The sequence below is a fragment of the Aedes albopictus genome, chromosome 2 (assembly GCF_035046485.1).
Source record: "Aedes albopictus strain Foshan chromosome 2, AalbF5, whole genome shotgun sequence".
Classification (NCBI taxonomy): Eukaryota; Metazoa; Arthropoda; class Insecta; order Diptera; family Culicidae; genus Aedes; species Aedes albopictus.
In genome coordinates this window covers 415053938-415080376 of record NC_085137.1, presented here as the reverse complement: position 1 = coordinate 415080376, position 26439 = coordinate 415053938, and the positions used below count along the sequence as shown (strand labels likewise).

General features: G+C 38.8%; 1 protein-coding gene across 1 annotated transcript in view; it reads left to right on the top strand.

The window, feature by feature from the left end:
• Window positions 1-435: 435 nt before the first annotated feature.
• LOC109426825 (protein encore) overlaps window positions 436-26439 on the top strand; it is a 739407-nt gene continuing 713403 nt past the window's right edge. The window contains exon 1 of the mRNA XM_062853486.1: window positions 436-872. The gene's annotated coding sequence lies outside the window, so the exon portion shown is untranslated. The remainder of the gene's footprint in view (window positions 873-26439) is intronic.

Sequence of the window (26439 nt, the reverse complement as noted above, 5' to 3'; positions counted from 1 at the left end):
GCAATTTATTTTTGTCTTTTTGTCTACACTATCTAGTAATTGACAAACTTGCTCCTATTTTATTATGATATAAACTAGTATCAGAGATGCATTTTTTGAAAAAAGTTTGGAGCAACTGTAAAATTAAACAAATCTTAGTAACCTGCAAGCAAATAAAACTCATTTAAAAACCATCAAGCCATTTCCAATAAGAACTGGACATCACAACCACACTCCCATCCGCCAAACGGCACCACAAAGCGGAACAGAACAAAAACATTGCTCCCATTCTCACGCAATCCGCAATTCCAATTCGAACACTGCTTTCCACCCAATATCCCGCTCGCTCTCTGATTGGATCGGTGGCCCCCGAAAACTGCATCTCTCCCGTTATGTTGCGCGTGTGTTTCGACCGCGGTATCGTCGCTCTGTAGGTAGGTAGTGTGTTTTGGTAGATGACCCTCCACCAGCAGCAGCAGCGGCGCTTTCCAATCAGATCTTTTCGCTCTCAGTTGGCAAAGATGGCGACAAGAGTAGTGACAGTACGAATGATAGGTATTACTCAGTGTGTGATGCATAGTCAGTAGCGATCTGCTAGAATTTTTCCCTAGGAAATCATAGCCCACTAGATTGTGTAGTGATAGATTCGAGGAAGATAGGAGACAACTGCATGTGGAACTAGGAGTTCTTACTTCAGTGTACTGTGGAATGGGGATAGAGGGTTTTCGCGAATCCCAATAGGAAAGTGACGATTCGGGAGGATTCCATTTGTGTCCTAGAAAACCGTAGAATTTTCCGACTCTGATGGGTGCAGAAAGCAATCGTACATGTGTTAGTGTGGATGTAGTGTTGAGGTTCTTGGTGTTTGAGGACATCGAGGAGCATTGATGAAGGTAAGTGATTTCCCCGGATATTCGAAAAGATGTAGCGGAGTGAGTGCATACCGAAGGATAATACGCAACAACAGATAGGATAATAACTATCAATCTTATCAAAAAAAATAATAATAATGCGAAGCGTATATTTTTAAATACTTGTTTTGATTCGTTTTTCGTGACATACTGTGATTGAACAGGGTACATCAAGAAATGATGATGACTAATTTGCTGGATCAGGGCCAACTCGGATCCAACAGTAAAGTGAACTTTTCTTTATAATGTCCTATCGTTTTTCGCCGTTCATACGTCATCATCGTCGAAAATAAAGGTCGTTGATATCTACTGCAATGCTGAGTGATTTTTTTGAACAAAATTAAAAGAAAATAATGCCATGGGTAAAAGACATCTTATTTATAGGTGATTTATTGCAACCAGCGCTCTAGAAGCTCTGACGCTCTGCTGGTTGTTGTTATTGTTAGATTTTTTCCTAACACATGCCAGCAAGCACGGGAACCGGGGAAGACGACGACGACAACGAGCGTGTAATAATATTTGCCACCTGTGTTGTGTTGGACGTTCTTTGTTGGTTGTTTTGGACGAAATCATGCGAGTTTAACAAGTCGTCGTCGTCGTTCTTCGGATGCTGGTTGCAACTAGCACATTATTATAGGCACTCAGAACGAAAACATTCAATACTTGCACACAGTGTTTTGTAGATATTATTATATCACTGACTAACCGGGGGAGCGAGCGCGCGCGAAATAGAGAGAGAGAGAGAGCGACCGGCTTGTACGCAGGCGCACCACGTGCAAATAACCTTTCGGTGGTTGTTCGGGTTAATGGATCGTTAAGGCGCATTTTCTGATTTACAGTGAGGCGCGAGGAACCTTTTACAAGTATGTTTGTCCACTATGAGTGGCCAATAGTATGGGACAAACGTCAAATTCTCGCTCCAGTCGTCTTTTTTGATTCCATTTAGGTCCCATATGAACTGTGCAAAATTTCAGCGCAATCGGTGAAACTATAATTTAGCGCAAGCGGTTCAAAGTTTTCATAGGATTTACTATGGGAAAAGTTACACTTTCAGATAAAAAAATCCCAGAGGTCGCCCCTTGTCTCCTTAATTCAAATCGATCAATGCTTCTTGTAGAAAAATCATTTATGAAACTTTCCTTCGAAGACTGCAAAATAATTGGATGCTTGTGGAAAAAGTTATTGGTTTATTACCGATTAGTGATCCAACGACCGGCTTTTTGTTTTGTTTTATTAGCAGCACTGTAGCTGCTGCCTTGGTTGCTGCTGTTTCTTGGGGTGGTGATGCCTCCCGCCACCCCATACGACAACGGCAACAGCAGTGCTGCTGATAAAACAAAACAAAAAGCCGTTCGTGGATCACTAATCAGTAATAAATCAATAACTTTTTCCACAAGCATCCAATTGTTTTGCGGTCTTCGAAGGAAAGTTTCCTAAATGATTTTTCTACAAGAAGCATTGATCGATTTGAATTAAGGAGACAAGGGGCGACCTCTGGGATTTTTTGTTTGAAAGTATAACTTTTCCCATAGTAAATCCTATGAAAACTTTGAACCGCTTGCGCTAAATTATAGTTTCACTGATTGCGCTGAAATTTTGTACAGTTCATATGGGACCTAAATGGGATCTAAAAAGTCGACTGGAGCGGGGATTCATTTTTTCCATACAAGCGTGTCCCATACTAGGCTAAAACTTATGTGAAAACCTGAAAATCAGGACCAACAATTGAAAAGGCCAATACCATTAACAGATACAACAAGCTCTGTATAAATGGTAATATTGAAAAAGTTCTGTTTGTAGAAGCTCTTAACCCTTTGGAGCCGGAGGGGTCATATATGACCCCAACATAGAAACGGCTGTATAAATTCACACATTCAATAAAACAGAATACTGTCTTCGGCAAAGTTGTTGCAAGTTGAATCCTCTATTAAGTATAAAAGGGTATTACTTATATTTGAGACTTCACTGACAACCTAGAACCTCCTAAACACCATAAAGTTTGGAGAAACGAACTAATTGACATACCAGTTGTTCTAAAAGTTGAATTTGGATATGGGTTATATCAGAATGTATTTTATATTCTGGGATGTTCTAGGTGTTCCAAACTATCCTGTAGTAAAGTCCTTCAATTCTACAAAAATAACTGTATGTGTTTTCGCCATAAATAATAGCCTTACATAAGTTACTAGGATCCGTGAAGTTCTAGAAATCTACATTGCCATTTAGAGATACTATAGGGATATTGTAGGTCAGCCAAACTACCTTGGAGTTCAGATTTTCAGGTCTACACTCGTAACAGCAGCCATATCTGTAATTCTGAGTAACGTTGCATAATCAACCGCGGTTACTGGACCAACCTGAAGTCTACTATATATTATTATGAATCTTGGGGACATTACGGGTCGTACAAACTGTCCTGAAGTTCAACTCTTGACAGTAACAGTAGTTATTTTCACAAGGAGTTGTACCATTCTAAGGTGGCCCACACTTATATAAAAAACAAAAATTTCGAAAAATGCCAAGTCTTACCTCCTGAATCAGTTGTTTTGGACTCCCAGAAGCTACGGTCAAATTTTGAGAAAAACGGTTGAGCCTAAGGGGGCGCTCAAATCGCTTGAAGTTTGAATGGAAAAACTTGGCCAAATGTATGCAGAAATTTTAAGTTTTCGAACTTTGCCGCTAGGTGGCGCTGTAAGCGTTGAGCGTCCCAAGTAACACAGAAAACATCTTTGAAAATGACATTTGAAAAAGATGTTGTACTACAGTAATATAATCGTATCTGTACACATCTTATGTTGAAATCATGTTTTAACTATGTTTGGCAATAACAAGGTATTGAAAAATCTCATCAACCTCACCACAAGTTACAGTAACGTAAATTTAACTTTGGTTACACTACATTTTTGGGATCATTATCTTCTTTCAATTATAGATGATATTTCAAACATCAGTAGCACGTAGTTATAACCTTTGGGCTGTAATATGTTATGAAAACGTTATTTTTACGTATTCAGTACGTTAATGTATACGTTTATCAGATCGCTGGCTCTCCTTACTCACATGAACATTATTCATGAAACATCTCTTGCGTGCAAAACTACCAGGAAATCCAACTATGATAGCATTCAGCACTCATTTTTTATACTTTGCAATTGTCCGGACTTGATATTTCTTTGTCGTTTGCTTAACAGGTATTCACATAGGTACATTAATATGCTCCAAAAAGCTTGACGACTGTGGAATTCATTTTAAGCCTGAATGGCTCGGAAGAAAGTAGCCACCTTTGATCTTCACTTGATTGTCAGGCCTCCTGTTATTTAATAATCACTTTGGGTACTTACGTGGCGGCCAAATATCACTTCAAAACACTACTTTTAATCCCGCACATAACAATAAATCAATTTATTAGGATTTGCTCCAGGAACTGCACTCAAACATTGTTATTGTTATACTGATGTTGAAAACAGGTATCCAGAAACAAAAATCACATCGTTGTGTGCTGTTTGGAAATGGATGTTGTACAAACGTTGTTATGATGTTTTTTCAATGTTTTTTCAAACGATTCAAGCAGCATTCGACACACATGTTATTGCGATGTAGAACAATTGTAATTTAAAAGTATTTTCAATATTTTGATTTTTTCCCCTATCACGCCAGATAAATTACAGTGCCTGCTAAAAAGTATTAAACTAACACTGTTATATATAGTTTATTCATATGCAAGTTCTACCTCAATAATTATTTATCTGGGCAGTTTAAACATTCTTTAAAATAATATAATTGCCTTATCGATAACGTACACAAATTTTACAGTCAAAATAGCATCATTAATACAATATAATTAAAAATAATATTCTAAAGCTTCCTGGCGGTACTGTGTCAGGAACCCACCATGTTGCATGTCTGAAAATGGATCCGAAAATCTCACAAATACCAGAGAGATAACATAAATCTCCCTTCTCGTTTTCAATCCGATAGGAAGCGAATTAATCCATGATGAGTTAATGCATTTATTTCACCATAAATTTTAAATGGCACTTGAAATTAGGTAACAGTCACCAAATATCAAGATGATCAATTACAAATGAAATGTTAGATTCGAAAATTATGTTGAGCCATGATCAAATATTACATAATAAGTGTTACATTTATTTGCATCGAGTGCGATTGACAAATAAAAAATTTCCTGCTAGAAAACTAAGTTGTTACGATGTTGTTGAGAACATATCCGATACTTAATTTTATGTTATAACAATGTATTGAAAAACATCTTTAGTTACATCGAAGATGTTTTATAAGCCGCCATTTTTTGCGCTTTTTCGGTGATATAAGTGTACGAAAACAAGTTTTCCGCATTCTGAACAAAACTTTTATATTTGTATGAAACATGTATTATGTACATCATTATAACAAGTTGTGTTGCTTGGGGTTAATGGTTAATCATAAATTTAATCATGATTAATGATTAATGATTAAGATTAATCAAAATCATTAATCATAATCACAAAAAAATCTCATTTAATCATTAATCATTAATCTTAATCACACTGTTTTTGCCATCTAATCATTAATCAGTAATCATAATCATAAGAAAAATTATTAATCAATCATTAATCATTCATCACCAAAAATGATTCATCATACAAAATATATGATCCAATTTAAATTGGTTCAAATGCTGTTCTAAATAATATAATTTATGATTCTTTTTACAAAAATCTCCCGGACAGAGTTACCTTTTACTTTTGAAATTTCAAAAACATGTTTAACAATAAATATATTTTAATCATTTCCAGTTTTTTGTGATTGATTAATCATGATTAATCATGATTTTTAATCAATGAGCCATTTTTAATCATTAATCATAATCAATAATCACAGATAAATCCAATTTAATCAATAATCATAATCTTTATTCTTCCTAAAAATCAAATTAATCATTAATCATAATCAATAATCACCAAAATTGAAATTTTAATCATCAATGATTAATCATGATTAAAATTTTTGTTAATCATGAACGCTCTGGCGTTCAATGATCAAACCCTTTGGTATTATTGTAGGTGACTATAGGCCAAAGAACTTTGTCGAAGACCGTAAAGTGATCCAACGTCTGTGATAGTGATTTTTTTTTCACGAATTCTTTCAGGACTTCTCTACGGATATTCTTCCAAGATGCCTGTAAAGGATTCTTTCTTTGAGAATATATGTTGAAATTGCTCCTGGAATGTTGATGGGATTTCTCAGGAATTCGTGGTAGGATTCCTCTGCTGGGATTTCTCAAACAATTCCCGATGGAAATTCTTATGTAATTCCTGGAGGATTCCTAGGGAATCCAATAACGGCAAAAACCCATCTGTAAACCCCAGCAAGAATGTTTGGAGAAATTCTGGAAACAGTTCCTGAAAGAAAACCCAGCAAGATTTCTTGGAGATATTCCAAGAGGGATTCCTAGAAGAAACACTGAAGAAATCCTTAAAGGAATAGTTAAACAATTTCTAGGGGGCATGCTAGAGGGATCCTTGAATAAATTCAGAATCCCAGCAGAATCCCATCAGGCATTCCTGGAAGATTTTCAGCAGGAATTTCTCAAATTGTTGCTCTTGATAGTCCCCCAGGACTTCCTGGAGGATTCTCTGCGGATATTGTATGTGAAGCACATATAAAAATTCTGGAGAATCCCTACCTGAAATGTCTAGAGAAAATCCCGGTAACAGTCCTGGAGCAATTCCTGCAGTAGTTCCTAAAAATAATTTTAAAAGGATTCTCAATATAAATCCATGAACCAATCCCAAGTAACATTTCTAGTTTTATCAATTACTACACAGTAGCCATAAAACCATTTCCATAAAACCGTGGTCAAGACATTTTTGTCTTCATTACTTCGATGAAAACCTTACGCAGAGTGAAATCTGGCCAGTTGGCCCACTCTACAGAAGGTTTCGAAAGAACCGTATGCCGACTGTAACAAAAGTAATGTTGCTTTTATAAATGCCGTTTCTATGCCACGCTGTTGCTGTTTCCACTAAAGATGGCAATAATTATAACCTTTTTGTATTTATAAATTATAAACAATGTCAACAAATTCTTCAGCACAAAAACAAACCGACGGGACACAAAACTTAACAACACCTAAAAAAATGTTCATAGGAAATACTAGTAACATATAGTCGTAAATTTCAGCTGCCACAAGAAATTTACTGCAAAACTGACTAAAACAGACGGAAAAAAGTAAATCCCCCTTGAAAATCGTTAATATTTCATTATATTTTTCATTTCTATTAAAACCACAAATGTTGGTTTAGACAATATTTCATGAATTTCATTTACATTTTAAATTTTTTATATTTTACATCATACATTATATATAATTCTATTGAGCATCACACTACTTATCATAGAAAATTATGAGCGCAAAAGCGTAAAATAAAATTAGAGAAACAAAATTAATATGGCGACTACATAAATATTGCGGTTTTTATGAGCGTTGCTGTTTTGCTTCTATAAAAGAATCTCCTAGTGCGTATAGATTTATAATTGCATTAGTGAAGATGGTATTTTTGCCGAAATGTTGGCATAAATGCCGATTGGAGACCGCTTGACTATTTTTCAGCATTTATGATGACCAAACAGCAAACTGATGAAATTTTGACAGCTGATTTGTTTATTCGTTTTCAATCCATTTGTTGATTTTAATTATCGTATACATTAATATAAAAACTTGCATTTTGGACAGTGTGTGCATTATTTATGTACCATCGAACTACGCTCGCTACAAATAAGTTTTTCCGGTAGCCGACTTCTAGCTCCATATCTTCTGTGTCATCAAATTGAAGGTAAATTTTTGATCCCGATCCCCACCAGTGAGTTGTGATGAAAATGCAACCAAAGTACATTTCTATTCTGTGGCATTTCTGTTCATCCAACGCAGGGATGAGCTTCTTATCGTCTAGGGTCTTCTGACCCTGGCTGCCGCAGAACTTTAGCAGGAACAACCACTCAGCAAAATGGTCTAATAACGCCCACCCGGTGGACTTCGTTCGGCGGCCACGAAGGCTATAGAAGTGAAGGTGGAAGAATTCATATTTAAGTGAGACACACATTTTTCATTTCATGTTCGTGAATAAGGAAATGTATTTAATGTATCGCACGACTATTTGTTTAGTGAAAACACACAGCATGTCGTTAGGCCTTTTATATATAAAGCTGTATGGATTGAAGAAAGATTTTATAAATTCAAAACAGTTTTATGCGACTGTTTTATGGTGGTACCAAATACCACATTAAAGTTGTTAAACATGCCATGCAATATCAGCATTTAAATCCGACTTCAAAAGGTTTTGAAACAAGCTTGGAGAAAAAGTTGAACGCTTACTTGTTTTGCAACCATAAATGCTCATTGTAAGCAAAATAGCATGCTAATAGCTATGATAAACCCGTTTTAAACTGCCTTGAAAGCAAAAAGGTTACGGAATTGTTACTTGGGATTACAGCAGGAATTACTGGTTGAATTTCAGAAATAAATTCCTAGTAATAATACCAGAAGAATCCTTGGGTGAGTTCTTGCAGAAATTTATGAAGGAATCTCAAGAGACATTCCTGGAGGAATCCTTGTCTCTGGAGGAAGCACAGGAAGAATTTCTGGGAGAGTCCATCAAGAAACCCCTTCAAATGTCTCGATAAGAACTTTTGGACTAATCCCAGAAGATATTATTGGAGGATTTTCGAGAGCAAAAACTTAATGTATATTTGGAGAAATCACTACTGGAGGAATAATTGTGGAACTGTTTGGAAAATTCCTGAAAGAGTTTTAGATTGATTCCCAGCTGGAAAGTTTGTAAGAAAATTCAGAAATAATCCTCGTATAAACTCCCGAAAAACTCACAGCAGTAGAGCGGATGGTTAGAACACTTGACTATCACGCCGAGGACCTGGGATCGAATCCCACTCCCGACAAACTCACAAAATGTGAGTTCTTCTTTCGGAAGGGAAGTAAAGCGTGGGTTCCGAGATAAACTAGCCTAGGAGAGAATTTCGTCGTCAAATCGTTTCCGTAGTACACAAACCAACGATAACAACATCCCCACACAACAAACACTAGTCAACCCAACCACCCAACAACCTCCCATACGTCACAACCCACAGTAATCTTCCTTTCTTCGACGGTGAAACATCCGAAAAAGGTTCAAAGCGTATTAAAATGTTCATCCTCAGTGAGGCCATTTCACCAAAATCCCGACATACATCCGTGTAAAAACGGCACTTCACAGGTTGTTTAACTTCGAGTAAGTAGAAGTAAGAAATGTGTAATTACCAATTTTAAAACAGTCAATAAACCACAGGCCCTGAAGAAGATCCAAACCCGAGGATCGAAACGTCGGCGATGAATTAAAATAATCAACGCTAGGACTAAAAATCTCGTTAATACAGATAAAAAAAAATCACAGCTGTTTTTTTTTTAATGGAGGAATCGCATCTGTAATCACACGCGTGGGCCGCTTTATCTTTTTTTACTCATTTTTCTGAACATGCACGAGAAAGATAAAGATGGAAGAGGGGGTACTCTTTCTCATGTTTATGAAAGAGAATAAGTGAGAAATAAAAGATAAAAAAGCCGAAGCTTAGGTGACAGACGACGGAAGATGATCTGGGATAGCACTTTGTGGGCAGCTTTCAAAATGATGATCGTTCTGAAGTTCTCACGTTCCAAATGGTCGCCTTTTTGTAAATGTGGCGGATTACACCTTTCTTCCACTTCTCCGGTAGCTGTTCGATTTCCCAGATCCAGACTACCAACCGGTGTAGACAAATGGCCAATATTTCTGTGCCTGATAATCAGCTGCGAAATCATCCTTACAAGCTGCTTTGTTGGTTTTGAGCTGGTGAATGGCATCCTTAACTTCCCTCATCGTGGGAGTTGTCTCATTTCCGTCCTCTGCTGCATTGGCGTAGTCGTTCCCTCCGTTGTCATGGTCTCCCGTGCCTACGTCCTCCACGCCATTCAAGTGCTCATTGAAGTACTGCTTCCATCTTTCGATCACCTCACGCCCGTTCGCCAAGAGGTACTGCATATAGAGTCCTTATTGCTGCATATTTCGGCTCGCAGCACGCAGCCGTTGTAGGATGCGTTCAGGTAGCACTTCCGTTCCCATGCACAGCAGTGCCGTTTCATCGCACTCCGCTTCTTCCAGACGGCACTTTTTTCCTCGAAAGAAGCGGATCTACTGTTTCCGCTTCTGTTTGTAATGATCCACGTTCTGCCGGGTTCCTTGCTGCAGCATTACCGCCACGTGCTTCGGTCTTATCCCTCAAAATCGCTCTGCTCTCTTATAGAATCATTTTTTTTTAATTCTTCAATCACTTAACCTAATTTACAGCTCTTCCGGAATAGAAAAATATATCAAGTTTATAACACATTGTGTTATGATGATATGAAATTTTTCTAAAACTTATTTTGTTATAAACTAGATGCAGGATGATGTTAAAATAACTAAAACTGTAACAAAAAAGCGCACCGGTCTAATCAAAATAATAACCTATTTTGTTATAATCAGAACAAAATCATAACACAATATGATATAAATTTTAGCTTCAACAAAACTAGTTTCTATCATATTTTGATACAATTGTGTAAAATAATGCTCTGAATGTCAAAGAATCAGAACTACATTATTTCACAATAGGGGGATTAATCAAACAGCGTAAACCAATTAAACTGATTAAACGTCACGATCACCGAGGCAATCTTTGATTATTTCATTCGCAAAATCATGAAACATTTCAAATAAGCAGAAAATCATGGCTTACACAGCAATTTAATCTGTTTAGTGAGTACCCCTAATGAGTTATTGAACAACATATATAATTGATTGATTTAGCTATGTTATAGAGACTTTTAGCCCTTGGCTAACATTTATAACATAATATGATACAATTGAGTTATAATATTTTTAAACACCAATGATGTTAAACATGATTATATCACAATGAGTTATACATACCACGATTTGTTATAATTATGTTATATTTTTGTTAGGATCTTCTAGTCGGGTTTTGTCCACTAGGGTACTGCGTGAGCGATTCCAATTGGAAACTGTACTTTTACTTTGTACAGCACCTAAATGTATTCTATTTTAATTTTACTTTATCGAACTGGTTGCCGTTGCGATACTTTCACTTCCTACCCTATCATGGTAGAATGACGAGTCCTTTTTCCAATCCGATTGGGTTGTCCATTATGGGTTGCCGTTCGCCGATGTCCAAGTATCTGAGTCAATTTGAGCCAAGGGCTCAGAAGAGGGTCAGTGTCAGCTGCTGTCAGGGGGAAAGAGCAACTGACGAAAGTGCCGGGGCCGGAATCGAACCCATGACCATCCACTTATGAAGATAGAATCAATTGTTTCGTCGGCTCCTTTCCACGTACCCGATGGTGTTCTCGGCTGAGTCGTTGATGACTGCTTTTACTGTTCTCCAGCAGTCCTCTAGAGAGGCTGGATCGACCTCGCCCTCATCTGCCAATGCTACCTCGAGATTCTGCGCGTATCCACCCGCACCCGCGGACACCCGCAATACCGTATTGCTCGTATTTTTCGCAATTTTCACAAGTGGTATTTATGAACGAAGCTTCGGAAGAAAATATAAATTCCTTTTTGGGGTAAAATAGCTCTCCAGCAGGTACCAACTCTGGCTTCTATTTTGGGCACATTTCTGCTATAACTCAGTCATTTTATGGAACGCATTGCCGTGTACAAAATTTCAAGTCAATTGGTTTTTAATGAGTTGTATCGAAAAACTGCCCAAAATACCAGCCACTGCCCAAGTGGCTCGGTACCCTAGTAGCTCCATCAAATGGCTAAAAGTAGCAAATAAAGAAGAAGATCTTCTTCTTCTTCATCTTGTTATTCTTCTTTTTATTCTCCTCCTTCTTCTTCTTCTTCTTCACGTGGTGATGTATATGTATCTGCTTGAGGTGGTGGTGCTGCAATCGAGATGGCGGCAGCAAGGTACCTCCACTTTTCTCTTTCTCTAAACAACGGAGATACGCGAACAACACGGTGGCTAAAAATACCCTTCGTACAAAGCATCGTTATTGTTGTGCGAGGTGCTGGTATGTACTACCCCGGTGCTGGTGCTCTCTCCGCCACCCAGTTAAACATCTGAAAATTTCCACCAAAAACAATCCAAACGGGCGACGACGGATGCGACGCGACCGCAATGATACCCTGCTGTTGTTGTTGCACTATAGGCTAGGAAAGATAATGTAGCTACGAAAAGGGAGAATGTCACGCATTTATCAAACTCTGAAGTGAAGATACTTTGAGCACAGATAAACAGACGTAACACTCTTCAAAATGACTTGGCACATGCATTTAACGATCAGTTTAAATTTCATTTGATTTCCGCTATCCTTCCACCAGAGGTGCTAGTGTTCGATCGCTTTGACGTTTGTCAATGTACACGTTGCTGAATGATGCAAACGAAAATTAAAGGCGATTTGTGTAGTAGTGTACGTGTTAGACAAACATCAAATTGAAATTCATCATGGCCGACAGTGTCTCACGCGGTTATACCAACAGGTGGCAGTGTGCTAATTAAAAAGACACCAGGTTAACGTTTTTGATAAATTTCCCCTAAGAGTTACGTCTGTTTGTCTGTGCTTTAAATAAATCCTTTTTTCGAATATAAAGACTGAATTTTAACATCAGACCATTTACGCGCTTACCCATAGTCTTAAGTACCGCTTACACAAAGTACAGACAAGATAACTGCTTGGCACTACTCAACAGGTATCTTCAGTGCGTGCGTGTTGGTGATCTTCTATTTTCAAACCAGAATGGCGGATAGCAGGATGGTCAGAGTATTTGCCCAAGCAGCACCTGCAACATCATCCAAAATGTGGCTTTCTATGCTTTGGTCTAAAAGAGTTGCAATAAAAGCACACGCAACTTCAATCTTGTCAGTTGAGTTGCATTTAAACTCCGAATATCGTTAAGTTGCAGCTTTGTGTCATAGGAATTACAAAAAACATCGTATTTGACATCGATTTATGGAGGCGGAGCTAACATATTCCTCACAAGTGACAATACAGTCAGCTTGCATTAAATGTGCTATGTAACACACATGAAACATCTTACTGTGGTTTGTTTGTTCAGATTAGGTTCCAAATGTGTTACGGAAAACTTGCGCGTCTTTTCATTTTGACAGCTTTCTAACTTGTGACAAAGAAGATACAATGAAGTAACGCGTAACTTCAGTAGCTTTTATGGTGCGTTGAGCCGCAATTCTCTCATAGAGCTTCTGGTGTAGTATGTAAGGTGAGTGGTTAATACTCCTGGTGTCCATGGTTCGAGTCTAGACATTGTTTTTTTCTTTTTTTATCAATCCCCCTAGCTCAAGTTGCATAACGATTTAGAATTTGCGCTTTTTGCGTTTCAAAGGAGAAGCAATTATGTTCTGTTGTCCTTAATACAAACAGTGAATAAATTGCACTGATGTTGCTGGTACTGGCTTTGAAACAAGTCGTGTTGCTTGGGTGGGAAATGGCTGTATGGCAGAGTTCTCGTTGGTATGTGGATTGTCTTTTGGTAGATATAAGGCAAGTCCCATATCGCCGATGCGGTATACGCAGATTTTCAGCATGACCATGCTGCAGGTCAGAGATTCGATTCTCGGTCGGTCTGGGAAGTTTTCGTAATGGAATTTCCTTGACTTCCTTGGACAAAGAGTATCTTCGTGTCTACCACTACACATGTAACATGAGTGCACACTCGATTGAGCTCGGGTAATTTCCATTCTTTTGCCGAGATTTGCACAGCCGAGTGCTCGGCAATTTAACTGAAATATCAGCAAAAAGTCAAGTTTATTCATAGCAGCACCCATGGGTGCCGCTATTGTCAAACATTAAACGTCAAGCGTTTAGCCGAGATTCCAGCAAATAAGCAATAACCGAGATTCTGTTTTAAGAGTTTGGTCATTGGCAGAGGAAATTCTCAGTTAATAACTGAGAAAGTGCTCATAGAACGCCAAGCTGAGAAGCAGGTTTTGTTCCAGTGTAGATGTTACGCTAATAATAAGACCAATAAGACATAAGGTGGCACAGTGAATATACATTCTTTGTTAAGAGAAGTTAAAAAAATAAAAAGATAGACACAAAGTCAATAAAAAAAAACAAAAATATCGAAAAAAAATCGAGTTTTGTTTTTATTACGCATTTGTTATCTGCTCGTGGACAGATTTTCAACTTCATTTTCAATAGAATTTCAATGCATGTCGATTATCATAATTCATGATCCTCATTTTCTCGCAAAATGTCTATATCAGCCCCATAGAGCACTTCGACATCAATGCTCGAGAGCGACAGCGTTTTCTTCTCTAGACGACAAGTCAAGATAAGCGCGAATACCTTCCGCAGGAGGACGGCCGCTATTCATAATTTGGACAATTTTTCATGGAAATTTGTAATTTATCATTTGACGGGGGAAATATTTACGGGGAAGTTCTGTCACTCGCCCGCATTCCCCAAGAAGTCGTCCAGTCGTTGATGTACCTTCCCCGCCCCACCACCACTTCGTTAATTTATTCAGCAGTTTCGTGCTTTTGCCCGGGATTCGAGTGGGGACATCACCTGTCGCATAGTTATCGCCCAAGCAACACACATGTTATATAAGAGTTACGACAGCGCAAGTTTTGGTTGTATAAAAGTTAATTTTACGTAATTCTAACATTTTGTTGGAATAACGTCAAATAAACTTCTATGCAACCAAAACTTGCGCTATCGAAACTAATATATAACATGTGTGTTGCTTGGGCGTTATGGACTTGGCTGCTTCACACTGCCAGCTACCTTTTGCCGAGAAGGGCTGGTTTGGTGCGAGGAGAGTACTCGATCAGAGGAAGTACCATAGTCTGACCGAAACATGTTATTGGTGACTGAAGTATGTATTGACTTGGTAATAACGAGAAATAATATTACAAGCATAGTTAAAATACACCTTAATAAAAACAAAAAAAAAATACAAACATAATTCCAAATATTTGTTCAGAATATATCAAATTGACAACAATTTCCATATGAATACGCTAATTTTTCAGATTACATTGTTTAGGAATTAGATTCTGGAATTTTCCCGCTACTACCAAAGTCACGGCAGTTTTTGTTAGACAGGTATCACCATGTGATCGGGTACTACAGATAACTGCTATACGATTGAGAAAAGAGATGTGATACCAATCGGAAGGTGGTGTTTGTACTACTCGGTTGGGAAATAAAAGTTGTATTGCTCTGCTGTTAATAATTTATAGCTGAATTGGTATTGTTTCAGTAGCTACTCTGCGAGAATGGGGATGGCAGTGTATTTGCGTACATGTGTGCCATGCCATCTACTCTGTACTTGGTTGGTTTGAATCGATACGATTATTGTTTTAAGGTGGGAAATTGTACATTACGATGAAGATATGTAGGTTTACGGTTTCAGGACAAGGGTTGACATACCGATGTAGTTGAAAAAAAAAAACAAATCGTAAAATCATACCGAAGTAAGCATGTTGTTGAAGTTGTACGAATTGCATATATGTATAAAGTACACTGTGGTGCATAGTTGATCTGACAAAAGCTGTGTCTTCTCGTATAAAATTGCCATAGGGCAGCAGGGACTTGCCACCTTTGCGGTCCTGTTGAGCCTCTTCAGAAATTCCACACATCCGGGAGCAACTCTTTACAATAAGCGATATGGCACGGCTTCTAAAGTACCACAGACCAGCTAGAAGTACCTCGGGTAAGTTAACCCTCTAATACCCAACCCCGTCTTTAGACGGGGTATAGTTTGAGCATTTTTGTAATATTTTTTTCGTGGACAATCGAAATTTTTATATTGTTGGGTGATATTTAGGGTATTGGTTCCCTCATTAAGTATGTGGCTCCCATTTTCATCCTACGGAAAACAAAGGACTGAAGCGCTGTTTGTTTTGTTTCATATTTTTGTACTTTTTGTTAAAAGTGAGCACGCATGAAAACAAAAAGAACGGAATCAATCGGTGCCGTAATCGATTCTATACCATTACCCGGAAAACCATTACCCAAAATGCCATTTACCGGAAAACCATTTACCGGAATGTACCATTTACCGGAAATATATTTACTCCTAAGTAACACACTTGTCAGAGAAGAGTCACAATGGCGCAGGGTTTTGTTGTGCAGAAGTCATTGTGACTTACTTCTAACAGGTACGTATTTATATGTTAGAAATAAGTCACAGTGACTTCTGCGCAACAAAACCCTGCGCTGCCGTGACTCTTCTGTGACAAGTGTGTTACTTGGACCGTCTACACAAAAGATATTATAGTACAAGATGAAGATTGTCGCTCCCGTCGCTGTCCGCAACATCTCCGGGCCATGTCTGTCAAACGGTTTGTTTACAGCATCAGCTGGTGGCGATGAAAGGCTAACATATAAAAGTGTCTGAAATAGAATATGTCAGCCTTCATACTGAGTGACGAAATCTTGAAAATTGTTGTTACTGAAATCAATGATTTAAGTAATCTGAGCCAAACATTAACAACAGAAATTTTTGTCAGGTTCTTCAACGCCGTCTAACAAAAAAAAATCTAATTTTGTTTTAGGAAACGAGTACTCCGCATGTGAGAAAAAGTGATTCAGGGTATAATCAAATGTTGAGATAGAAACATTGAAAGGCAAATGAGAAGAACTAGGGAGCCCATTGCAAATCGTGCTGATTATCGTCGATGATCAGCATAATCGGTGAAGTGATTTCAAGACATCCACATTCTATTTTGACAGATATGTACCTGAGATGCTCCGACGCCAGAACAATGGGACCACTAGCGACAATCTCTATCTTGTACTATAATATCTTTTGTCTACACCCGTTGGTTTGAATGACACCCCATGTGCAAACCTTCGGTGTTCATTTTTAATTTGAACTTCTAGTAACTCTGTGGGCAACGAAAAACACACTAATGGTAATCATTGTTGTTGTTTTGTTTCGATTCTGTTTTTCGTTTTCCCCGTTCCCAGAGCAAAACGACGATTGATTTATTTTTAATTTGAACAGTGTGCAGATAGGCGGGAGTCAAATTATAAATTGTTCAGATTGAATGCAGTTAAGGTGAAACGGGACGCCGTGTTATTTTTCCTATCTTGCCTCTCTTTCTAACAATTTGCCTCGCGATTTTGAAGATGGTAATCTCGAGTTCTATTGCACTGAAGATGATGAAAAACAATCAGCATGTGCAGTGCAAGTGAGCATACACAATGATAGGTTTTTGTTGCAAAATATGAAGTAGAATCTGAGATTACCATCTTAGTAGCAACAGAGCAATGGCGGATATTTACCCGACCGTCCCGTCCGCCCTTAAACCAACGGGGATGGACAGTACATTTTCAGAAAAACAAATGTTTATGAGAATTTTGCCCCTACCATACTGTATACCATATGGTCTATATTAAGTCATGTACATAGTTATTGCTTCTGAATGCCCATCCAGACAGAAGGTTTAATTCTTAGCTCAACCGAGGATCATTACATGAGGTATTTTTTTTATTTCCTAAGTGATTATTATGACATTGACTGACTATTGATTATGATTGATTCAGATTATGCAATAGTCTGAATAAAATTGAAGAACCAAAATATTATTATGTCAAATTGTCATCAGGCTAGATCAAAGTAAACTGACCGAAAACAGGCATCGAAAGAACAGCCTGTTGCTAGAAGATGGGCAAATATCTAAGAGCGAAATTTATAGTATGTTATTTAAACAATTTTGTAACAGGCTTAGTTGAAAGAACAACACATTTCAAGAAAAGGAAAAATATCACACAAAGTTAATAGTTTCGCTAATCAAGTTGCAACTAGATGCAATTAAAGAAGGGCAAAACTCCTACATAAAAACAGTAATTGCCAATAATCAACATGGTAACCAAACAGTATCGTAACTGTGTAAGTCAAAAGAACAGCCCATTTTTTAAAGAAGGAAAAACACTAGATGGAATTTATAGATTGGTTGCCAAGCAATTATGTAACATTACATAATTGGAAAGAACAGCCAATCAGTTGAAGAAGGGCAAATCCCCTATACAGTAAACAGTTCTATTGACAATGAACATCATAAATAAAAAGGAAGAAAATGTCATATGGAAAAACTACAATTTGCCAGTCTAAAAATGTTTATTCAGTCCAATCAAGTTTTTGTTCCATAATCTTGAAAAAATATATATCAAGGCTTTATTTTCTTGAACTTGATCATTAACTAATAAAATTAATCGAAATAAGAAACAAACTCTCTGATCATATTCAAAGACACCAAAACATCTTCTAAGATCTATGATTTTTCTAGGTCTTTCCGGGACATGGGGTAATCTGGAAAATGGTTTTCTGAGAAATGCATTATTCCGGAACATGTCTTTCTGGGCAATAGTTTAGAACCGATGTAATGTTGATAATAACCTTTGAACTATATGACCATAACAGTAAACCTAGTAAGAACAGCCTGTGTTAAAAGAAGGGCAAATATCTGCTGGAAATATTAGCAATCACATTCAGCATACTGCTTATAAACTCGTTGATGAATTACATGTATGTACCAACCAATTTACTGCTGATCACAATTTGGCAAAATTAGTGTTCAGCTAAATGACCGGGTCATGGTTCGAGGTAAAAGATGGCCGGTGCAAAAGGTATGGGTTCAAATGTCTTGATACCGCTGTGCAATCTGGAAACAAGTTTCGGGAAAACAATTCCGGTATATGGTTCATTCCGGTAAATGGTACATTCCGGTAAATGGTTCATTCCGGTAAATGGTCTTTCCGGTAAATGGTTTTCCGGTAAATGATCCATTCCGGGTAATGGTTTTCCAGGTAATGTCGTAGAACAGCCGTAATCGCTTGTTTTCGAATAGGGTGAACATGGGAGCGTGAGATTACTGATGACACACATACCCTAGGGCTGTTCTATATATCCTAAAATGGTTTTTGGTGTACTTTAAAACGTATTTACATTTTTTTTAAATCATTGAAAAATTGATGTATTATTCACCTTCAAGAAGTCATTGATTATTTTGTATTGAATCGCTAAACTTAACATATTTTATTTTTTTCCCAAATCATTCTAACAGTTAAAGGGAGTCGAATACACTCAAAAATTATTTTTCTTAATATTACACGGAAAATAAAATTTTCCATGACAAAAAATAATACTTCAACAATAATCCTAAAATGTCGAAAAGTTTTCGTCTCAAAAAATCCGTATTCCAAAGAGGCTTCCAGGAAAAATATAAAAATGTGGGGATGTTCAAAAATAAAAATTAGAAAAACCATAAACCGAAAATCACAAAATCGAGAATCAAAAAGAATCATTTTCCAAAACATGTTCAAATCGATTTTAGATGACGACAAATGATATTTAGATCAAAATCAAAAATTTGGGTATTAGAAGGTTAATGATTACGGTATACTGGTCTTTCTTTGAAATTGGCGATCGAGAAGGTACATGCTTAGGTAACTACGCACAAGTGAGCTGGTAGCGATGCAATTTTATCCTCTTAGTAGATCCTGGTAGGTGCGATTGACCGTGAACCAAATCATGGATTGCTGTGGCAACCCATTACTATGGAGCACCTAAATGACTTCGAACTGGCTGATGACGTTACTCTCCTAGCTTATCGGTGCTCTGATATGCAGAGCAAGCACGATGATCTGGCCAATTGCTCCTCAGCGGCAGGTCTTACCATCAACGTCAACAAGACCAAATCGTTGGATGTAAACACGATCAACCCTTCCAGCTTTACGGTAGCTGGGCAACTAGTGGAGAATGTTGAAAGCTTCCAATATCTTGGTAGCCAAAATGGCGGCCGATGGCGGCACCAAGATCGACATAGGTGCACGGATCAAGAAGGCAAGGGCTGCTTTTGCGAGTTTAAGAAATGTATGGAAAAGCTGTTGGAGCTATCACAGTGGAACACACAACAGCGGGACGAGGACTTTCCGGACCGGAGTAAAAGCAAAATACTTGCGTACGGTTTGACGATCACGAACGACTAATTTATTCAATATTTACATTTCCAATATAAACAATAACATTGCTCGACAACACTCAACATGATTATGGTGCATCCATGAACATAGATGTTGTCTTCTTAACGAGGGGTGCTCGAATGCACACATTACTAATTCCCAACACCCCCTCTTAGGTCGACAACCCGAGTAATCCTTCGAAAAATATCACAGATCCTATCTCACACCTTCGATAGTCCAAATTATCGTCAACATTCAAAACTTCTAGGTCAGATCGCCAAATTTAGGCTCCAATTAAACAAAATCATCAAACTAATACAACAACAGTTCTCTCGCACACAATAAACGTCTAAAACAGTCAAATTTCACAATCATCAATCGTCAAACAACATTGTCAAAACACTTAAAACAGTTTTGTCTAATTAGGCAACATCGTTACCTACACGCTTTATATCGTCCACAACGATACTTTCTTAACGTTATTTCTTCTACTTCTTCTTGTTCTTAACCGCTTTCCTGCCTTGCTCTGCACTTCATTTTCTTCTAATTCTCGCAACTTCATCACATTCTTCCCGTTCAGCGCCATATTCGGGCTCTCCGCATCCTTCACGCTCACTATGGCCGCATCCGCATCACGTCGCCTGCGTTCACACCAAACATCCAACTCGTACAGCTTTCCTGTATGGTGCCCGACAGCCACTACTTCTCTATTCTTCACTATTTGTACTCTGTCGCCGGCAAAGTGGACATGCAACCCGGATCTCGCCACACGATTCACCGAAAACAAATTGCTCCGTAATCCGGGGAGGTACAACCATAGACTAATTTCAAGACCTCGATGTACCAAAGAAAACCATTAAATTTTCAGTGTCCAGTCCGGTACCCAATAAATATTCATAACCGTGTATTTTTTTCCGTGTAAATTGCCTTTTGTGTAAATTTTATTTAGCGTGTTACACTGATCTGACAGCTCTGACAGTAAGGGACTAAACATAAATTACGTAAAGTGAGTACCGAGGATTGTTCACAATCTGCGAACTTGACTGCGGAAAAAATCGCGACCATGACGCCGCTGGTACAACACTTCCTTCGCTTCACATTTCTTCATCCTTCCGCCGACGTCAGCAAAAAGCACTACGTCACCACAAAATTCCGCTGTCATCTTCTCGCCGTTCGCCACAAGCACTGGCACCGGCTTCTCCAATCGTCGCATCACTTTGAAGAAACTGGGATCCTTCACCATGTGATCCGTGGCACCGGAGTCTAGGATCCACTGCGTTCTCACCAGCTCTTCTTTTTCTTCCTGCGACGCCGTGAAGCAAACGTCCGCACGATCCGAGGTACGTTTTTCTTCAACCACTATGTCAGATTTATTGTTTTGTCATTTCACAACTTCGTACTCACTCGGATTAATCGGCAAACGCACACGACAGTCGGCTTGTTTGTGTCCAATTTTGCCGCACCGAAAACACCTCAAGGTTCTCCACACATGCCTGCTCGTCATGGCAACACACTCACTTTCTCGCTCATTTTCGACCACAGGGGCCAACAGATTCATCTTCAGGTCACATCGAGCAACCGCTTCTTCACGAACGCCAGTGTCACACCGCCGAGAAGCGTCTCGATGGCAGTCACCACCGAATCGAACGACGAAGGCATTGTCAGCAGCAAATGGCAAATTGCATCAGCCTCTTCCACTGCCGCACCACTCTCCTTCAACTCGCGAATCAACCGATCAAATTTCAACAAATGTTCCGGCAAATCACTATCAGCCCCCTCTTCATATTTTAACCGAAGGAGCTGTTTCCGAATAAATAACTGGCCGGCAACACCACAACGCTCGAACACCGCCTTCAGCGTGTCCCAAATTTGCTTCGGATTCGCACATTCTTTCACAAGCTCCAGCTGATTATCCGCGATGACCGAAACGATAATCGCTTTACACTTTTTCTCTGCGGCTCTTCGCGCCACCATTTGCGTTTTCTTCTCCGTTTTCACTTGCGCGTAATCGTCGGCCATCTCACGCAACTCGTCAATTTCACCGATCTCCCGGTAGACACAATCCAATAAACCGTGCATGTCGAGGACGGTCTCCATCCGAAACTTCCAGTTATGGAATCCGGACCCGTCGAACGCGGCGACTTTCGCTTTCTCGTCCATACCTGGACCCATAGCCTGTTGGAGCTATCACAGTGGAACACACAACAGCGGGACGAGAGCTTTCCGGACCGGAGTAAAAGCGAAATACTTGCGTACGGTTTGACGATCACGAACGATTCTCGCGCTCAGTATCATACGGGCGTATCTACAATGATCGATTTCTCTTCATCGATTTTCTCTTCGGCTTATAATTTGGCCTGCAAATCATTTTTGGTTGTTTTTGTTGTGTTAGAAGCTAGTTCTAGTCGTCCTTCACCGAAATACACCGAGAGATCAATCGAATATTGCTCGTATTATCCGGAAAAATCCAAAGAGAAAATCGACGAAGAGAAATCGATCATTGTAGATACGCCTGTATGATACTAAACGCGATAATTTATTCAATATTTACATTTCCAATATAAACAATAACATTGCTCGACAACACTCAACATGATTATGGTGCATCCATGAACATAGATGTTGTCTTCTTAACGAGGGGTGCTCGAATGCACACATTACTAATTCCCAACAGTCGACGCACCAAAATCCGAATTTTCAAATCGAACGTGAAATCTGTGCTGCTATACACCAGTGAAACCTGGTGTGTATCAGTGGAGAACACTCAACGGCTGCAGGTATTCATCAATAGATGCCTGCGGTATATAATTCGTGCATGGTGTCCTCACAATTGGATCTCCAACGTGGAGCTCTATCGTCGATGTCATCAAAAGCCGATAGCGACAGAAATCGGGAGCGAAAGTGGAGGCGGGTCGGCCACAGTCTACGCAGGGGCGGTAACCAAATCTGCAAGCAAGCGTTAGATTGGATCCAAGCAGGACATCGCAGCAGAGGCAGACCCAGAGGCTCATGGCGGCGCAGCCTCAACAACGAAATCAAGCAAGTCGACAGAATTTTTTCAGCTAGCCACAGGTCAAAGCGATGGCTGGCAATCGCCCGGGATGGAAATCTTTCAATACGGCCCTCTGCACCACCGTAGGTGCCCAGGACTGAAAGTAAGTAAAGTAAGTTCATAAGGGAGCGAGGCGCAAAAACGCTAAAGCTTTGCTTGTACTGCTTGGATCTCTTTGAAAACTTAACAGAGCATTCTTAAGAATCCATACTTTAAGATAAACATTTTTTTCACGACCTCAACATATATAACCCTTAGGGGGCATCCATAAAGTACCTCATGCTTATAGGTGGGAGGGAGTTCTCGAAAGTACCCCGTACGAAGGGAGGAGGGGTATCTAGAAGTGTCAAATTTAGCGTGACGTACTAAATGGATGCCCCCTTAACCGTAGTGTGGCCAGCAAAAAAAAACACCCGTAGAAGGCCGGCAGGGTACCCGGGTACCCACGAAATGAAAATGATCATATCTCAGCGATTTTTCCACCGATTTTAAGAGTTTTTGCCTCATTCATGATGATGATGATGATGATGATTGAGTACCCACCATCAGCGCAAGGATTACCTATGGCTGCAGAGTCATACCGGAAGGGAATGATCTACCTGATGGTTTGTTGTAGCAGGGTAAGCTAAATTCACTGGAAACCTTCGGAAGACAACACGATGGTTGTTATCTCGTGACAAGGTCTGGCTACCCCACGAACATTTGCCCAGAAACCAGTTCATTTAGCTTCCTTAGGCTACTCCTCCCAAAATCCCAAGTTTCATGTAATTTTAATATAATTCATTATGTAGTTGACCAATTACCTGATTTTACCTGAAATAATAAATATTGTCATTATGATATATTGAATTTTAATTGACCTTCATTACAATTACAGCTTTATTTACCTGAACAGGGATGAAACAAATCATTATTCTATTAAAGTTAAAATTTCACAAATAACACTGAAACAAATGGTGTATTAGTAACTAGATTAGTAATGAAAAAAAAAAACAAAATATAAAAATCAAACAAAACACAAAAAAGTAAACCAAATGTTGATCTTATATTTTTCCTGCATTTAAATTAATCAAGCAGGAGAATTACGAATTAAAAATTTGTTATGGTAGATCTTACACCGTAACGCACCATTATAAGGTGATCTACCCACGTTACGGGGATTAAAAGTTTTTGCCTCATTCAACTCAGAAACTCATTATCTATCGAGATCGTATTTGGTTGGACCGGTCCGATCACCATAGGTACCGGAAAATCCGGATTTCCGGATCCATGTTTTTATACAATACAATATACGGGATTTTCGGTAGGTTAGTAGCAATTTCGGTACCAAGCATCGTAAAATTGCTTGGTCAACCCCATTAATAGATGTATATTCACGAGATCTAGGATCTAACAGAGTTCCAACATCCTAGTCTCAATAACCATTAAAATATCGAGATTTGAAATTGAAAAAGGTACCCGGGTACCCTGCCGGCCACATAAGTGTTAAGAGCATGAGACTTGGATCAAACCTGCAAGAGCTTGGAGTGTTCGAGCAGCGTGTGCTAAGGAGGATCTCTGGCGGTTTGCAAGAGAACGTTATGTGGCGGCTCTGGGTGAACACAACATTTTGAAAGTGCATAAAGCTAGATGGACACACGGTGGGCAGGGTATGTTACAAGATCTAGTTTTGAGATAATATACTTACTTTTAATCATTCCTTACATTGCTATTATGATTGGTTTTTGTTTTGAATCCAATCCATTGTCCCGCCTTTGACCTTCTCTCAAGAAAACCGTCACTTTCCATTCAAATCACAAAAAAGAAAATGCCTGAGTCACACTCATGTCGCGTCGCGTCGCTGTTTGACTGTCAAGGTGATATTTTTAAAATGGGAAACCACATACCTCAACGACAACAATCGACCTTGTAGGGTAGCTCTCTGCTATGCCCGCCCCATGCAGTCAGAAATTTCCGAAACACGCAAACTTGGCGAACTTGACTAAGGTACGGGGGCTACCACACATTCTCGTTCGTTGATTCATCGCGGTTCTACGACGGTATGGTGCTGCTGATACCCGGATAAAAAATGACCATTTATTACATGGTAAATATTATTAATATATGACTGCTTTCTTTGTTAACAATAAAACACACAGTAGATATATGGTTACTTTTTACAATAGAAATCAATCCGATATAGTTCGTACAATAAGTGAACATTAGCTTTATTAGTGACTAATTGATTCGACTGTTTTTCAATCTTTCTTTAATATTGTCGCGCTTATCTTTTATTAGAGTCCTGCGGCGGTCGTACGCACGCAAGGCATACCGCCGCATGACAGTCGCAAGGTGTTGGGACAGTTTCCTCCAGAATAAAACACTTATTAACAGCAGATCCTTTTCGATCAGCTTCAATGCTGGAATATATTTGTTTTAATTATAAACTACAACTAATTACTATTTACAAACTTACATCCTAGTATTTTATATAATTTCTGAAGAACAGCTTCCCAACACAAATTACGCCTTGCGCACTTTCTTCACTGAATCTATTATTCAAATCGAATCCTAGATTACCTGTTATCTCTTTCGAAACATTATTTTCAGTGTTGCCAGTTTCACTACTTATTTTATGAGGCGAAACCCGTCGCAACACAAGGCAAAACAAAAGATAAAGTGTTCCCGCCAAAAACAAAAGCACGTGGATTTCGCGAAGTGACAGATGTTTTTGAATGTATTTGTGACGAACGGCAAGAGTGGCTCAGTGGAATGAGTATTCTTGCTGTCAAACCCCATACAATGGAATTATATACTTTTAAATCTGGTAACGCTGTTATGATTACCCAGGTAACCACTAAGCACTGTTCTGAGCATTATAACGGCCATTAAACAGCTTTTCAGTGCTAAGTAGCTCTATATAAGCATTCCTAATGCTTATAGGCACTATAACCAGTAAGAACTAAATTAAGCCCTGTAAGCCTATATAAAGCCTACAAGCTGTAAAGAAGTTTGTCAGTGCTGTCACAGGGCTTGGAGCACATGACGTTTATATCAATCAAAATAGATTTCGACCAAAACAGACTCGAGTCGGTTATGATCAATACATTTTAAACATCCATGTCGGACGGGATTGACGAAACGGGATTATTTTTGGCATGTTTATCGGAATCGTGTTGTTAAATAGATAATGGAATTTGGTTATCTTGATTATTCCATTTTTTTCAATCAAGACAAACTCCAGCTCGTTTCCCTCTTCTTGTGAAACGTTTCCAGACCATTTATATAAACATTGCTTCTCCTGCATCAATTCCTGCGTTCGTTACCACCAACCTTACCACTGAATCATCCTCATCCCATATCATTTTCAACCCTCGAAATGCCCAAACTATTTTGTTTTTCATGGTTTAAATACTAGTTTGATCACACCATTCCCATGGTGCATTGGTGGAGCAGATGAGAAAGGCAACGGACTTGGACTTGATCAG